The sequence below is a fragment of the Pimephales promelas genome, chromosome 11, assembly GCF_988280905.1.
Source record: "Pimephales promelas chromosome 11, fPimPro1.hap1.1, whole genome shotgun sequence".
Classification (NCBI taxonomy): Eukaryota; Metazoa; Chordata; class Actinopteri; order Cypriniformes; family Leuciscidae; genus Pimephales; species Pimephales promelas.
In genome coordinates, this window is record NC_142779.1 from 3,940,796 (window position 1) to 3,956,835 (window position 16,040).

At 39.4% G+C, this 16,040-nt stretch overlaps 1 long non-coding RNA gene across 1 annotated transcript; it reads right to left on the bottom strand.

Moving 5' to 3' along the window:
• Positions 1-11,966: 11,966 nt before the first annotated feature.
• Positions 11,967-15,531, bottom strand: LOC148977118 (uncharacterized). The gene is made up of 2 exons (XR_016145635.1): positions 15,471-15,531; positions 11,967-12,930 (listed from the first exon to the last, which is right to left on the bottom strand). It is a non-coding gene; the product is annotated as an uncharacterized LOC148977118 (long non-coding RNA).
• Between the last annotated feature and the right edge of the window lie 509 nt (positions 15,532-16,040).

Consider the following 16,040-nt stretch of genomic DNA (forward strand, 5'->3'; position numbering starts at 1 on the left):
GGAGGCTCTAGACCCTTCCAGAGCTGAGATATCGAAATTCAAAATTTTGACCAGAAAAAAAAACGACAGTGGTACCCCTTACGTTTTTTTTTTGGGTGCGAAAAAAAAGTTTCTCCGATCTTCTTGAAACTCTGGATTCTGATAAAGGGCCATGGGACTTACACCTGAGTGCAAAAATGGAGGCTCTAGGCCCTTCCAGAGCTGAGATATCGAAACTCAAACTTTTGACCAGAAAAAAAAACGACAGTGTTACCCCTTACGTTTTTTTTTTGGGTGCGAAAAAAAAGTTTCTCCGATCTTCTTGAAACTCTGGATTCTGATAAAGGGCCATGGGACTTACACCTGAGTGCAAAAATGGAGGCTCTAGGCCCTTCCAGAGCTGAGATATCGAAACTCAAAATTTCGACCAGAAAAAAAAGCGACAGTGTTACCCCTTACGTTTTTTTTTGGGGGTGCGAAAAAAAAGTTTCCCCAATCTTCTCAAAACTCCGGATTCTGATAGAGGGCCATGAGACTTAGACCTGAGTGCAAAAATGGAGGCTCTAGACCCTTCCAGAGCTGAGATATCGAAACTCAAAATTTTGACCAGAAAAAAAAAACGACAGTGTTACCCCTTACGTTTTTTTTTTTTGGGCGAAAAAAAAGTTTCTCCGATCTTCTTGAAACTCTGGATTCTGATAAAGGGCCATGGGACTTACACCTGAGTGCAAAAATGGAGGCTCTAGACCCTTCCAGAGCTGAGATATCGAAACTCAAAATTTTGACCAGAAAAAAAAACGACAGTGTTACCCCTTACGTTTTTTTTTTGGGCGAAAAATTAAGTTTCCCCAATCTTCTCAAAACTCTGGATTCTGATACAGGGCCATGAGACTTACACCTGAGTGCAAAGATGGAGGCCCTAGACCCTTCCAGAGCTGAGATATCGAAACTCAAAATTTCGACCAGAAAAAAAAACGACAGTGTTACCCCTAACGTTTTTTTTTTTGGGTGCGAAAAAAAAGTTTCTCCGATCTTCTTGAAACTCTGGATTCTGATAGAGGGCCATGGGACTTACACCTGAGTGCAAAAATGGAGGCTCTAGACCCTTCCAGAGCTGAGATATCGAAACTCAAAATTTCGACCAGAAAAAAAAAACGACAGTGTTACCCCTTACATTTTTTTTTTGGGTGCGAAAAAAAAGTTTCTCCGATCTTCTTGAAACTCTGGATTCTGATAAAGGGCCATGGGACTTACATCTGAGTGCAAAAATGGAGGCTCTAGACCCTTCCAGAGCTGAGATATCGAAACTCAAAATTTCGACCAGAAAAAAAAACGACAGTGTTACCCCTTACGTTTTTTTTTTGGGCAAAAAATTAAGTTTCCCCAATCTCCTCAAAACTCCGGATTCTGATAGAGGGCCATGAGACTTAGACCTGAGTGCAAAAATGGAGGCTCTAGACCCTTCCAGAGCTGAGATATCGAAACTCAAAATTTTGACCAGAAAAAAAAACGACAGTGTTACCCCTTACGTTTTTTTTTTTTTGGGCGAAAAATTAAGTTTCCCCAATCTCCTCAAAACTCCGGATTCTGATAGAGGGCCATGAGACTTAGACCTGAGTGCAAAAATGGAGGCTCTAGACCCTTCCAGAGCTGAGATATCGAAACTCAAAATTTCGACCAGAAAAAAAAAACGACAGTGTTACCCCTTACGTTTTTTTTTTTTTTTTGGGCGAAAAATTAAGTTTCCCCAATCTCCTCAAAACTCCGGATTCTGATAGAGGGCCATGAGACTTAGACCTGAGTGCAAAAATGGAGGCTCTAGACCCTTCCAGAGCTGAGATATCGAAACTCAAAATTTCGACCATAAAAAAAAACGACAGTGTTACCCCTTACGTTTTTTTTTTTGGGTGCGAAAAAAAAGTTTCTCCGATCTTCTTGAAACTCTGGATTCTGATAGAGGGCCATGGGACTTACACCTGAGTGCAAAAATGGAGGCTCTAGACCCTTCCAGAGCTGAGATATCGAAACTCAAAATTTCGACCAGAAAAAAAAACGACAGTGTTACCCCTTACGTTTTTTTTTTTGGGCGAAAAATTAAGTTTCCCCAATCTCCTCAAAACTCTGGATTCTGATACAGGGCCATGGGACTTACACCTGAGTGCAAAAATGGAGGCTCTAGACCCTTCCAGAGCTGAGATATCGAAACTCAAAATTTCGAACAGAAAAAAAAAACGACAGTGTTACCCCTTACGTTTTTTTTTGGGGTGTGAAAAAAAGTTTCTCCAATCTTCTTGAAACACTGGTTTCTGATAGAGGGCCATGGGACTTACACCTGAGTGCAAAAATGGAGGCTCTAGACCCTTCCAGAGCTGAGATATCGAAACTCAAAATTTCGACCAGAAAAAAAACGACAGTGTTACCCCTTACGTTTTTTTTTTTGGGCGAAAAATTAAGTTTCCCCAATCTCCTCAAAACTCCGGATTCTGATAGAGGGCCATGAGACTTAGACCTGAGTGCAAAAATGGAGGCTCTAGACCCTTCCAGAGCTGAGATATCGAAACTCAAAATTTCGACCAGAAAAAAAAAACGACAGTGTTACCCCTTACGTTTTTTTTTTGGGTGCGAAAAAAAAGTTTCTCCGATCTTCTTGAAACTCTGGATTCTGATAAAGGGCCATGGGACTTACACCTGAGTGCAAAAATGGAGGCTCTAGACCCTTCCAGAGCTGAGATATCGAAACTCAAAATTTCGACCAGAAAAAAAAACGACAGTGTTACCCCTTACGTTTTTTTTTTTTTGGGCGAAAAATTAAGTTTCCCCAATCTCCTCAAAACTCCGGATTCTGATAGAGGGCCATGAGACTTAGACCTGAGTGCAAAAATGGAGGCTCTAGACCCTTCCAGAGCTGAGATATCGAAACTCAAAATTTTGACCAGAAAAAAAAACGACAGTGTTACCCCTTACGTTTTTTTTTTTTTGGGCGAAAAATTAAGTTTCCCCAATCTCCTCAAAACTCCGGATTCTGATAGAGGGCCATGAGACTTAGACCTGAGTGCAAAAGTGGAGGCTCTAGACCCTTCCAGAGCTGAGATATCGAAACTCAAAATTTCGACCAGAAAAAAAAAACGACAGTGTTACCCCTTACGTTTTTTTTTTTTTTGGGCGAAAAATTAAGTTTCCCCAATCTCCTCAAAACTCCGGATTCTGATAGAGGGCCATGAGACTTAGACCTGAGTGCAAAAATGGAGGCTCTAGACCCTTCCAGAGCTGAGATATCGAAACTCAAAATTTCGACCAGAAAAAAAAACGACAGTGTTACCCCTTACGTTTTTTTTTTGGGGTGCGAAAAAAAAGTTTCTCCGATCTTCTTGAAACTCTGGATTCTGATAAAGGGCCATGGGACTTACACCTGAGTGCAAAAATGGAGGCTCTAGACCCTTCCAGAGCTGAGATATCGAAACTCAAAATTTCGACCAGAAAAAAAAACGACAGTGTTACCCCTTACGTTTTTTTTTTTGGGCGAAAAATTAAGTTTCCCCAATCTTCTCAAAACTTCGGATTCTGATAGAGGGCCATGAGACTTAGACCTGAGTGCAAAAATTGAGGCTCTAGACCCTTCCAGAGCTGAGATATCGAAACTCAAAATTTCGACCAGAAAAAAAACGGCAGTGTTACCCCTTACTTTTTTTTTTTTTTTGGCGAAAAATTAAGTATCCCCAATCTTCTTGAAACTCTGGATTTTGATAGAGGGCCATGAGACTTACACCTGAGTGCAAAAATGGAGGCTCTAGACCCTTTCAGAGCTGAGATATCGAAACTCAAAATTTCGACCAGAAAAAAAAAACGACAGTGTTACCCCTTACGATTTTTTTTTGGGTGCGAAAAAAAAGTTTCTCCGATCTTCTTGAAACTCTGGATTCTGATAGAGGGCCATGGGACTTACACCTGAGTGCAAAAATGGGGGCTCTAGACCCTTCCAGAGCTGAGATATCGAAACTCAAAATTTCGACCAGAAAAAAAAAACGACAGTGTTACCCCTTACGATTTTTTTTTGGGTGCGAAAAAAAAGTTTCTCCGATCTTCTTGAAACTCTGGATTCTGATAGAGGGCCATGGGACTTACACCTGAGTGCAAAAATGGAGGCTCTAGACCCTTCCAGAGCTGAGATATCGAAACTTAAAATTTCGACCAGAAAAAAAAAAACGACAGTGTTACCCCTTACGTTTTTTTTTTTGGGGCGAAAAATTAAGTATCCCCAATCTTCTTGAAACTCTGGATTCTGATAGAGGGCCATGAGACTTACACCTGAGTACAAAAATGGAGGCTCTAGACCCTTCCAGAGCTGAGATATCGAAACTCAAAATTTCGACCAGAAAAAAAAACGACAGTATTACCCCTTACGATTTTTTTTTTTGGGCGAAAAATTAAGTATCCCCAATCTTCTCAAAACTCCGGATTCTGATAGAGGGCCATGAGACTTAGACCTGAGTGCAAAAATGGAGGCTCTAGACCCTTCCAGAGCTGAGATATCGAAACTCAAAATTTCCACCAGAAAAAAAAACGAGTGTTACCCCTTACGTTTTTTTTTTTGGGCGAAAAATTAAGTATCCCCAATCTTCTTGAAACTCTGGATTCTGATAGAGGGCCAAGAGACTTAGACCTGAGTGCAACAATGGAGGCTCTAGACCCTTCCAGAGCTGAGATATCGAAACTCAAAATTTCCACCAGAAAAAAAAACGACAGTGTTACCCCTTACGTTTTTTTTTTTTTGGGCGAAAAATGAAGTATCCCCAATGTTCTCAAAACTCTGGATTCTGATAGAGGGCCATTAGACTTAGACTTGAGTGCAACAATGGAGGCTCTAGACCCTTCCTGAGCTGAGATATCGAAACTCAAAAATTCGACCAGAAAAAAAACGACAGTGTTACCCCTTACGTTTTTTTTTTTTGGGCGAAAAATTAAGTTTCGCCAATCTTCTCAAAACTCCGGATTCTGATAGAGGGCCATGAGACTTAGACCTGAGTGCAAAAATGGAGGCTCTAGACCCTTCCAGAGCTGAGATATCGAAACTCAAAATTTCCACCAGAAAAAAAAACGACAGTGTTACCCCTTACGTTTTTTTTTGGGGTGCGAAAAAAAAGTTTCTCCAATCTTCTTGAAACTCTGGATTCTGATACAGGGCCATGGGACTTACACCTGAGTGCAGAGATGGAGGCTCTAGACCCTTCCAGACCTGAGATATTGAAACTCAAAATTTCGACCAAAAAAAAAATGACAGTGTTACCCCTTACGTTTTTTTGGGGGGGCGAAAAATTAAGTTTCCCCAATCTCCTCAAAACTCTGGATTCTGATAGAGGGCCATGAGACTTAGACCTGAGTGCAAAAATGGAGGCTCTAGACCCTTCCAGAGCTGAGATATCAAAACTCAAAATTTCGACCAGAAAAAAAAAAACGACAGTGTTACCCCTTACATTTTTTTTTGGGTGCGAAAAAAAAGTTTCTCCAATCTTCTTGAAACTCTGGATTCTGATAGAGGGCCATGGGACTTACACCTGAGTGCAAAGATGCAGGCTCTAGACCCTTCCAGAGCTGAGATATCCAAACTCAAAAGTTCGACCAGAAAAAAAAACTACTTACGTTTTTTTTTTTGGGTGCGAAAAAAAAGTTTCTCCAATCTTCTTGAAACTCTGGATTCTGATAGAGGGCCATGGAACTTACACCTGAGTGCAAAAATTGAGGCTCTAGACCCTTCCAGAGCTGAGATATCGAAACTCAAAAATTCGACCAGAAAAAAAACGACAGTGTTACCCCTTACGTTTTTTTTGGGGGGGGGGGGGGAAATTAAGTTTCCCCAATCTTCTCAAAACTCTGGATTCTGATGGAGGGCCATGAGACTTAGACCTGAGTGCAAAAACTGAGGCTCTAGACCCTTCCAGAGCTGAGATATCGAAACTCAAAATTTCGACCAGAAAAAAAAACGACAGTGTTACCCCTTACGTTTTTTTTTTTTTTTTTTGGGGCGAAAAATGAAGTATACCCAATGTTCTCAAAACTCTGGATTCTGATAGAGGGCCATTAGACTTAGACCTGAGTGCAACAATGGAGGCTCTAGACCCTTCCTGAGCTGAGATATCGAAACTCAAAATTTCGGCCAGAATAAAAACGACAGTGTTACCCCTTACATTTTTTTTTGGGGGGGGGGGCGAAAAATTAAGTTTCCCCAATCTCCTCAAAACTCTGGATTCTGATAGAGGGCCATTAGACTTAGACTTGAGTGCAACAATGGAGGCTCTAGACCCTTCCTGAGCTGAGATATCGAAACTCAAAAATTCGACCAGAAAAAAAACGACAGTGTTACCCCTTACGTTTTTTTTTTTTGGGCGAAAAATTAAGTTTCCCCAATCTTCTCAAAACTCCGGATTCTGATAGAGGGCCATGAGACTTAGACCTGAGTGCAAAAATGGAGGCTCTAGACCCTTCCAGAGCTGAGATATCGAAACTCAAAATTTCCACCAGAAAAAAAAACGACAGTGTTACCCCTTACGTTTTTTTTTTGGGCGAAAAATTAAGTATCCCCAATCTTCTTGAAACTCTGGATTCTGATAGAGGGCCAAGAGACTTAGACCTGAGTGCAACAATGGAGGCTCTAGACCCTTCCAGAGCTGAGATATCGAAACTCAAAATTTCCACCAGAAAAAAAAACGACAGTGTTACCCCTTACGTTTTTTTTTGGGGTGCGAAAAAAAAGTTTCTCCAATCTTCTTGAAACTCTGGATTCTGATACAGGGCCATGGGACTTACACCTGAGTGCAGAGATGGAGGCTCTAGACCCTTCCAGACCTGAGATATTGAAACTCAAAATTTCGACCAAAAAAAAAATGACAGTGTTACCCCTTACGTTTTTTTGGGGGGGCGAAAAATTAAGTTTCCCCAATCTCCTCAAAACTCTGGATTCTGATAGAGGGCCATGAGACTTAGACCTGAGTGCAAAAATGGAGGCTCTAGACCCTTCCAGAGCTGAGATATCAAAACTCAAAATTTCGACCAGAAAAAAAAAAACGACAGTGTTACCCCTTACATTTTTTTTTGGGTGCGAAAAAAAAGTTTCTCCAATCTTCTTGAAACTCTGGATTCTGATAGAGGGCAATGGGACTTACACCTGAGTGCAAAGATGCAGGCTCTAGACCCTTCCAGAGCTGAGATATCCAAACTCAAAAGTTCGACCAGAAAAAAAAACTACTTACGTTTTTTTTTTGGGGTGCGAAAAAAAAGTTTCTCCAATCTTCTTGAAACTCTGGATTCTGATAGAGGGCCATGGAACTTACACCTGAGTGCAAAAATTGAGGCTCTAGACCCTTCCAGAGCTGAGATATCGAAACTCAAAAATTCGACCAGAAAAAAAACGACAGTGTTACCCCTTACGTTTTTTTTGGGGGGGGGCGAAAAATTAAGTTTCCCCAATCTTCTCAAAACTCTGGATTCTGATGGAGGGCCATGAGACTTAGACCTGAGTGCAAAAACTGAGGCTCTAGACCCTTCCAGAGCTGAGATATCGAAACTCAAAATTTCGACCAGAAAAAAAAACGACAGTGTTACCCCTTACGTTTTTTTTTTTTTTTTTGGGGCGAAAAATGAAGTATACCCAATGTTCTCAAAACTCTGGATTCTGATAGAGGGCCATTAGACTTAGACCTGAGTGCAACAATGGAGGCTCTAGACCCTTCCTGAGCTGAGATATCGAAACTCAAAATTTCGGCCAGAATAAAAACGACAGTGTTACCCCTTACATTTTTTTTTTGGGGGGGGGGCGAAAAATTAAGTTTCCCCAATCTCCTCAAAACTCTGGATTCTGATAGAGGGCCATGAGACTTAGAACTGAGTGCAAAAATGGAGGCTCTAGACCCTTCCAGAACTGAGATATCGAAACTCAAAAATTCGACCAGAAAAAAAACGACAGTGTTACCCCTTACGTTTTTTTTTTTGGGCGAAAAATTAAGTTTCCCCAATCTTCTCAAAACTCCGGATTCTGATAGAGGGCCATGAGACTTAGACCTGAGTGCAAAAATGGAGGCTCTAGACCCTTCCAGAGCTTAGATATCGAAACTCAAAATTTCGACCAGAAAAAAAAACGACAGTGTTACCCCTTACGTTTTTTTTTGGTGGGCGAAAAAAAAAGTTTCTCCGATCTTCTTGAAACTCTGGATTCTGATAGAGGGTCGTGGGACTTACACCTGAGTGCAAAAATGGAGGCTCTAGACCCTTCCAGAGCTGAGATATCGAAACTCAAAATTTCGACCAGAAAAAAAACGGCAGTGTTACCCCTTACATTTTTTTTTTTGGGCGAAAAATTAAGTTTCCCCAATCTTCTCAAAACTCCGGATTCTGATAGAGGGCCATGAGACTTAGACCTGAGTGCAAAAATTGAGGCTCTAGACCCTTCCAGAGCTGAGATATCGAAACTCAAAATTTCGACCAGAAAAAAAACGGCAGTGTTACCCCTTACGTTTTTTTTTTTGGCGAAAAATTAAGTATCCCCAATCTTCTTGAAACTCTGGATTTTGATAGAGGGCCATGAGACTTACACCTGAGTGCAAAAATGGAGTTTCTGGACCCTTCCAGAGCTGAGATATCGAAACTCAAAATTTCGACCAGAAAAAAAAACGACAGTGTTACCCCTTACGATTTTTTTTTGGGTGCGAAAAAAAAGTTTCTCCGATCTTCTTGAAACTCTGGATTCTGATAGAGGGCCATGGGACTTACACCTGAGTGCAAAAATGGAGGCTCTAGACCCTTCCAGAGCTGAGATATCGAAACTCAAAATTTCGACCAGAAAAAAAAAAACGACAGTGTTACCCCTTACGTTTTTTTTTGGGCGAAAAATTAAGTATCCCCAATCTTCTTGAAACTCTGGATTCTGATAGAGGGCCATGAGACTTACACCTGAGTACAAAAATGGAGGCTCTAGACCCTTCCAGAGCTGAGATATCGAAACTCAAAATTTCGACCAGAAAAAAAAACGACAGTATTACCCCTTACGGTTTTTTTTTTTTGGGTGCGAAAAAAAAGTTTCTCCGATCATCTTGAAACTCTGGATTCTGATAGAGGGCCATGGGACTTACACCTGAGTGCAAAAATGGAGGCTCTAGACCCTTCCAGAGCTGAGATATCGAAACTCAAAATTTCGACCAGAAAAAAAAAAAACGACAGTGTTACCCCTTACGTTTTTTTTTTGGCGAAAAATTAAGTATCCCCAATTTTCTTGAAACTCTGGATTCTGATAGAGGGCCATGAGACTTACACCTGAGTGCAAAGATGCAGGCTCTAGACCCTTCCAGAGCTGAGATATCGAAACTCAAAAGTTCGACCAGAAAAAAAAACGACAGTGTTACCCCTTACGATTTTTTTTTTGGGTGCGAAAAAAAGTTTCTCCGATCTTCTTGAAACTCTGGATTCTGATAGAGGGCCATGGAACTTACACCTTGAGTGCGAAAATGGAGGCTCTAGACCCTTCCAGAGCTGAGATATCGAAACTCAAAAATTCGACCAGAAAAAAAAACGACAGTGTTACCCCTTACGTTTTTTTTAGGGGGGCGAAAAATTAAGTTTCCCCAATCTTCTTGAAACTCTGGATTCTGATAGAGGGCCATGGGACTTACACCTGAGTGCAAAAAATGGAGGCTCTAGACCCTTCCAGAGCTGAGATATCGAAACTCAAAATTTCGACCAGAAAAAAAAACGACAGTGTTACCCCTTACGGTTTTTTTTGGGGGGCGAAAAAAAAAGTTTCTCCGATCTTCTTGAAACTCTGGATTCTGATAGAGGGCCGTGGGACTTACACCTGAGTGCAAAAAATGGAGGCTCTAGACCCTTCCAGAGCTGAGATATCGAAACTCAAAATTTCGACCAGAAAAAAAAAAGACAGTGTTACCCCTTACGTTTTTTTTTTTTTGGGCGAAAAATTAAGTTTCCCCAATCTTCTCAAAACTCCGGATTCTGATAGAGGGCCATGAGACTTAGACCTGAGTGCAAAAATTGAGGCTCTAGACCCTTCCAGAGCTGAGATGTCGAAACTCAAAATTTCGACCAGAAAAAAAAACGACAATGTTACCCCTTACGTTGTTTTTTTTTGGGCGAAAAATGAAGTATCCCCAATGTTCTCAAAACTCTGGATTCTGATAGAGGGCCATTAGACATAGACCTGAGTGCAACAATGGAGGCTCTAGACCCTTCCTGAGCTGAGATATCGAAACTCAAAATTTCGGCCAAAAAAAAAACGACAGTGTTACCCCTTACGTTTTTTTTTTCGGGGCGAAAAATTAAGTTTCCCCAATCTTCTCAAAACTCTGGATTTTTGATAGAGGGCCATGAGACTTAGACCTGAGTGCAAAAAATGGAGGCTCTAGACCCTTCCAGAGCTGAGATATCGAAACTCAAAATTTCGACCAGAAAAAAAAAAGACAGTGTTACCCCTTACGGTTTTTTTTGGGGGGCGAAAAAAAAGTTTCTCCGATCTTCTTGAAACTCTGGATTCTGATAGAGGGCCATGGGACTTACACCTGAGTGCAAAAATTGAGGCTCTAGACCTTTCCAGAGCTGAGATATCGAAACTCAAAATTTCGACCAGAAAAAAAAACGACAGTGTTACCCCTTACGTTGTTTTTTTTTGGGCGAAAAATGAAGTATCCCCAATGTTCTCAAAACTCTGGATTCTGATAGAGGGCCATTAGACATAGACCTGAGTGCAACAATGGAGGCTCTAGACCCTTCCTGAGCTGAGATATCGAAACTCAAAATTTCGGCCAAAAAAAAACGACAGTGTTACCCCTTACGTTTTTTTTTTCGGGGCGAAAAATTAAGTTTCCCCAATCTTCTCAAAACTCTGGATTTTTGATAGAGGGCCATGAGACTTAGACCTGAGTGCAAAAATGGAGGCTCTAGACCCTTCCAGAGCTGAGATATCGAAACTCAAAAATTCGACCAGAAAAAAAAACGACAGTGTTACCCCTTACGTTTTTTTGGGGGGGCCAAAAATTAAGTTTCCCCAATCTTCTCAAATTCTGGATTCTGATAGAGGGCCATGAGACTTAGACCTGAGTGCAAAAATTGAGGCTCTAGACCCTTCCAGAGCTGAGATATTGAAACTCAAAATTTCGACCAGAAAAAAAACCGAGAGTGTTACCCCTTAAGTTTTTTTTTTTTTGGGCCAAAAATTAAATTTCCCCAATCTTCTTGAAACTCTGGATTCTGATAGAGGGCCATGGGACTTACACCTGAGTGCAAAAATGGATACTCTAGACCCTTCCAGAGCTGAGATATTGAAACTCAAAATTTCGACCAGAAAAAAAAAACGACAGTGTTACCCCTTACGTTTTTTTTTTTTTGGGTGCGAAAAAAAAGTTTCTCCAATCTTCTTGAAACTCTGGATTCTGATAGAGGGCCATGGGACTTAGACCTGAGTGCAACAATGGAGGCTCTACACCCTTCCAGAGCTGAGATATTGAAACTCAAAATTCCGACCAGGAAAAAAAACGACAGTGTTATCCCTTACGTTTTTTTTTGGGGGGGGGGGGGGGGGGGCGAAAAATTAAGTATCCCCAATCTTCTTGAAACTCTGGATTCTGATAGAGGGCCATGAGAGAGGGCCAGAGTTTCAAGAAGATCAGGGAAACTCAAAATTTCGACCCCCCCAAAAAAATTTTTTCGAAATTTTGAGTTTCTCTGATCTTCTTGAAACTCTGGGTTCTGATAGAGGGCCATGAGACTTAGACCTGAGTGCAAAAATGGAGGCTCCAGACCCTTCCTGAGCTGAAATATTGTGTACTGTGTAATTTACAATCCTGTTGTATTCAATTCTGAATTTTTTTGTCAGATTTTAGTTTTATAAAGTGGCAATTGCGAGAAAAAAGTCAGAACTGTGAGTTTTAAATTCAGAATTGCAAGATTAAAAACTCACAATTGCGAGAAAAAAAGTTCAGAATTGTCAGACAGAAAGTCGCAATTATCTTTAATAGTTTTATTCCATAGTGGAAACAAGCTTCCACAATAATTTGATCATGTGTCCATCAATAATTTGATAATGTGTTTTTGTCACTTTTTAAAGCAGTCGGCATAGAGAATGTTCTGAAATATACAGTTAAAGGAACTGTTCACGAACTCACCTTTACACTCTCATGCCGAGAATGTTTTCTGTGGAACACAAAAGGAGACATTTTCATTAGGAATGTACATTCTTCTCACGTTTAAACAGTGACCGTTCACACTTTCAGTAGCTGTCAAACAAGAACCAAAAAGTCCATGAAAGAGCCATAAAAGTAGTTCCCAGAGGCTGACAGGACGTGCTCACGATGAAGAGTTGCTGCATGTAAAAGTGGAACATGAACATCTGTAAGATCTGTCATAACAACACGGAGGATTTTCCACTACAGTTCACTTCCAGACCCTAGATGGACGCAGAGAGAAAGATCGACCTGCACGTCACCACAGAACTCTACAAAGACAGACATCAATGCCGTTCAGAATAATGCAAATATCTCGGGTGTGATTCGCCAAGTTTTAATGGTGACATTATCAATGGTGAAAATGACAGCACTAATATTTACATCTTAATTTCGTCATTAAAGGTTTTATTTTGCGTGCATCAGTGGATTTGTGACCAGGATAAGATGCAATATGGAATAAAGTTATAACAGAGGAGCTGCTACCACACATGCTCATGAAGGAGATATTCGACTGTTTTTGAGAGTGTAAAGTGAGATTTGAACTTTGGAGGACTCTCTGGCTGTGTTTACACTGAAAAGAGTGAAGGGCTGGTCCGGCTGAAGCTTTCTTGCAGATTCCCTGGCTGTGACGTCACAGGCGACTGTTGACTGCATTCCAGCTGTGCGGTGCTTTACTCTCTCTCTCTCTGGCAGCTGTGAGATCTGGCAGCGTGCTGCCTTGCAGACACACACTCTGGGTGGAACAGATACAGAGAAGAAGAAAAAACAGGAAAGAGAGGCGAAAGAGAGGTGTAAAACAAACGTCTGTTTCAGCTGCTATTGAACACAGCATCCGAACACAAGAGTCGGTCTCCGTCAGAGAGTAATCAAAGAGTGGGCGTCCTCTCAAGAAGTGTTCACCCAGATAACTAAATATTTACTTGCCCTCATGTCATTCCACTGTGGAATATATTATTGAAGAATATACATTTTAACGGTTTTATTTTTTATATACAGTGACATTCATTCACTCATCAGAGAGCAAAAACTTATTTATTTTAATACTTTCTCATTTGTATTTGTTTATTTTAAAAGCCAAATAAGAAAAAAACTATGGAAGGCCTTTTCTGCCACATGCTTTGGAAAATAATAATTATGACAAAGTATGTATATACTATATAGTATTATGGTTTAACAAAAATCTCATCATTTTGATAAGGAAAAAATGAGTTGGTAAATCATGCATTTGAGATAAAAAATGAGTCATTAATCACATTGAAAGTCTTATTTATGGAATCAAAATATAAAATTATGACATACTAGACAAAAATTTAAAATCATGACAAAACATTATTATGAGATAAGTTAAACTTAAAACTAAATTGTAATTTTTGTCATAATTATGACAGAGTCTCTTATTTTTTAAATAAACACTCATTTATAGATGAAAAGTCAAAAGTATGAGATTTAAAACTTAAAATTATGGAAAAAAAAATATTAAATGAGAAGTCAAAATAATGGCAATCACCAGTTGAAAGTCATAATTATTACATCATAATTTTGCCATAAAGTCATATTTGTGACATAAAAAATTATGACATTTTAATTGTAGATATGACATTTAAAAAAATCTAAATTATGTGGCACTTTTTATATCATAATATATCACGTTTTTTTTTTTTTTTTTGGGATCACTGAAATGAAAATTTTGGACCGAAACCGGATATTCTGGAAATACTTTTTGATTAAATTCAATATCTAAAAATAATCAAATAAATAAAATAACCACACACAGTAACACAAAAATTGGATAGAAAATAGGCCTTAATTAAAATATTAAATATCAATATTTTCATATACTGTATTATGATAAAATATCAACATATTATTCTTCATTTAGTTCTATTTGTTCTATCAAATCAGATTTATCTTTTGACCAATTATCAGAATAAAGTAGTCCTACAACTGTAAAAAAAAATATTTTCAAGATTTGTAATCATTTTTTCTTTTGTCAAATCAACTTAAATAGTTTATGTAGTTCAGATAACATAATATTTTGAGTTTCTGATGATTAAATCAATCTCCTTCATTGTATTAACTCAATTTTTCCATTTCATTGAACTTTCATTTCATTGAACCAGGTTACTTCATTTTTTAAGTTAAACCAACAATATTTTTTTTACAGCAAGTGAGCAGATAGCAGGGTGGATCAGTCGCCCCCCTACAATCTTAAATTGGGCGTTATTTGAGGACAGCCATATGTAGTGGAGTCTAAACCATAGGGGACGTTATCGAGTGCACTCATTCAATCCCACATTGCACCACAACTTATGTTCAACGCCTGTCTGAATTCGCTCGCTCTTTTTCATCCACTCCTTCAAGTGAACAGTATTAGTGGACTAACGTAGTGAATAGTGATTGAGGGTTTAGGGGCGATTTCGGATGTTGTGCATCTTAAGAAGCGGAGCCGCTCGCAGAAAATGGCATTTTTGTCCGATGAGTTTCGGCGGCCGTTTAGTTCTTTTTTTCTAAAGAAAGTGGCAGAAATGGCCTTCCATAGTTTGTAATATATCATAAGCAGCACCCATAAATGCCTCCTTTGTGGAGTGTGTGCGTGACTATTTTTGGTGCCTTTTTCCTGCCTTTCAGCCTGACTGTAACATGAACAACTGTAATTATGTGCTGTGAAGAAGCCGTTCATCAATTGGATGGCGTTACTTAAAGAATATGTGCTTTCAGTGAACAACTCGTCTGAACGAGTGACGCTGACGGAGTGTGAATGAACTGAACAACTGTCAGGGTGTGTTGTTCGTGAATAAGGGGGAAATAACACAATAGATCCTCTGTTTTCGGCAGGAGATCCCTCTTTCTTCATGCTCTGAGTGACTCGAGGATGTGGGCTATATTGAGGTGTATTGTGTGAATCCCACTGGAAGGTTTGGATGACCACTTACTGTCTGACTGTAGGTGGTTAAAGCTGATGCATTGTGGGCTACAGAACCAATATTACCCACATGGGGTCCATCCATTTCACATGGAAGTAGAAAAGAGAGGACCCTAGAGATCACGGGCCCTATTTTAACGATCTAAAACGCAGTGTCACAGATGCAAAATACGAATGACACATGCGTCGGTGTACAAAGTAAATTGCGCCGAGTGCAAAATAGGGCCCTATGTGTGTGTGAACTTTATTTATGGCTAAAGGAGGAGCTGCATTGATGATCTTGTATCTCATGATGAATCTCGTATTGATCTGTAGGAAGAGTAATGGCCCATTATAATACTGATACTCACCCGGTGCTGCGGTGTGAATGATGAGGAACACACACTGATGGATGCTGTCAGACTCTGTAAAGAGAAATGGATTTAGTGACAGGCATAATTTAGCTGTGATGTATAAACTCTTCTACGCGAGATTGATAACAAGATATGTGTGCTTCTGTGATGTTTTTAAAGTCATTTTAATTGCTTGATTACTTAATATATAACACTTTGAATATAAACATAAATTGTACAAACATCGAAATGTTGAAAGAAATGAGTACTTTTATTGATCAAAGATGCGTTTTTAACGTTACAAAATATGTATTTTGCAAATGCTGTTCTTAGGAACTTTTTACTCATCAAAAAATCATGGAATTTCAACACAAATGAATTACTGAACAACAAGTCATCATATTAGAATGATTTCTGAAGGATCATGTCACACTGAAGACTGGAGTAATGATGCTGAAAATACAGGAATAAATTACCTTTTAAAATATACTTAAATATAATACAGATATTTTAAATTGTAATAATATTTCACTATAGTATTCACTGCTTTTACTGACTCAAACTTTTGAACAGTAGTGTATAAATAAT